Source organism: Otolemur garnettii, unplaced genomic scaffold (genome assembly GCF_000181295.1).
Source record: "Otolemur garnettii isolate 467f Iridium unplaced genomic scaffold, OtoGar3 scaffold00054, whole genome shotgun sequence".
Classification (NCBI taxonomy): Eukaryota; Metazoa; Chordata; class Mammalia; order Primates; family Galagidae; genus Otolemur; species Otolemur garnettii.
In genome coordinates, this window is record NW_003852449.1 from 1630985 (window position 1) to 1633307 (window position 2323).

The following is a 2323-nucleotide window of genomic DNA, read 5'->3' on the forward strand; positions in this document are numbered from 1 at the left end:
TCTCCTTTCCTTAATGATCATAAATTTTCAAGGAAGGACGGTCCCTGGGTCAGAAGCACAGTGCTGTTGTTTGTTCAAGATCCTTGGAGACCGTGCAAAATGCAAAACTAAACCTGGTTTACTCCTCCGTTGGGCACTGATTTGTGCTACAAAGCTCAGGTGTCATTTCTTCCAGAAGGCTTTGCATTTTTAATGAGAGAAAGTATTTCCAACTACGGAGTTCTTGAAGAAACTTCACAATATTTCATATATGAAAACCAAAACCTTTCAAAATAAAGCAGCTTAAAAAAATCCTTTTGTTTTAAATAGAGCCATCAAAGTGGTCTTTCTAAGGAGTGTCATTTAGTCCAGGATCTAACCAGGAAGACCTTGGAAGAGGGTGAGGAAGAACCTTAGCACTTCTGGGAATGGTGTTGGGGCCACTGTTAAGTATTTTATCCAAAGAAACGGCACAACATCAAGGAATCTAAGATAATCTCATCGTTAACTTAAACCCCTCTTATTTAATGCCAATATGATGTTCTTAACTCCCAATCTATTCTGTACTCATTTCAGACTTTTGTTTTGTAGGCCTTCTTAAGCCCTCCATCTCAACATAGCTTGTATTCATCTTCATTACATTACCAATAAGAGTAAACCAAGTGATCCTGAAATTTTAGTCTGTGGTACCTTTGAAGTCAACTGCCCCTCCTCAGAATAAAAGCCCTGCGAACACTCCTCAAAGCTCACAGCCCCACGGGAAGTCTGGCTCCCATGTTGGCGGCAGCGGCAGCTTTTAGTCATGTCTACATCTTCTTAAATAAACTTTCAAAGCAGGCACTTCAGACAGGGTGTGGGGTGCCCAGTGTCTTCACACAGAAGGCCCCCTTGGTTGTGGGAAGGGGCAGCCCTTCAGGGTCATGACTCTGATGCTTTCTGGATCAAGTTTCTGACACTTGCAGCTGAGTCCTGGGATGGTGAGACCTGTTAGACGACAGGGATTGGAGGAGAAGCCCCACATCACAGAGATCCCTCCAGAAAGAAGGGGCACTCCGTCAGGATGAAGCTTCACCCCACACCAGCCCTGCCTGTCCTCGCCACATCTCTGGGTTTTCACTCAATTTCATTATCCAGAGCCTTAGCCACAACTCCCCTTGCCCTGAGTAGCACAGGCCATGGAGTCTCTCCCTGGGTGTGACTCGGCAAGTGTGCCTGGTCCTCTTCTGCACTGTTCAGGTGCTGGGAAGCTCAGGCCCAGGAGTAAGAGCAGAAGTTCCCCACTGCACCTTAGGAAATCCAGATGAGTGGACGTTCATGTTCAAGGACAACCAGAAGGTACTTCTGGAAACAACTGCAGAATATATCCAGTGAATCCACAAAGTAGGACAGTGTAATTAGCTCTTGCCCTGTCCACTCTTGGGCACATTTTTCTCTCCCCTGATGCCAGGAGCCTAATGCCTCAGGCTGTGTCCTGGCTCTCCAGTGGGTCTCTGGGCCTTCTTACAATGTAGAGCATGTCCAGGGCTCAGGATTCAGCCCTTGAACAATCCTCTGCTTCAGAACTTCCTGTCACATCTTGCTAAGAAGACCACGTGGTCCAGGCTACAAACAGCTTTGTCTGTAGTGTCGAGTGAGAATTTGCTGAGGAGGACCCAGGGGAGGACCGCGTTGGGAGGTGTACTGTGTGAGAGCTGGGTCACTCACAGTCCATGGCACCTGGCCCAGTTGGGAGCATAGACGGTGTTCCGGAGATGTTTGTAGGCAGACTCAGTGAATGACATACAAACCTGGGGAGTATGGTCTGACACCAGGATGGCTCGTGCCTGCTCTCCCCAGGCTGCCCCCCTAACTCAGGCTGTAGAGATGGAGGTACCTGTGAGCCACAGCAGGAGCTGCCCGGGATGCTGCTGGTGGATAAGAAGTTGACTTGCGGCCTACAGGAAGGAAGACAAGTGAGGCGCCGTGTTGTTGGTGCCTTTGCCTCACTGTCATTTTTGTTCCTTGTGACAGGCCTGACGGGTTTAGTTAAGGGCACTCTCCTGGCGGAAGCTGAGGGCACACAGGCAAGCTAGTGTGCGGCTAAGCCAGGTTTGCACCCAGACCTTTGGATCTGAAGCTCATGCTGATTGATGATATACTAAAGGGGATAAGGTCTGTTTGCCCAGAAGCTTGACTAGCAAATGTCATGAACTTACACCTCCAGGAGCCCCAGTTTATCTGTCCAGGGCAGAGCCCAGTAATCCATGTTCCCTGATGCAGCTTCTCTGTGAATCCTAATTCAGAGTTTGAGAGAGAGAATAAGTTGACCCATCTTGGAAAGAATAAGGGCACAAATACAGCTTCA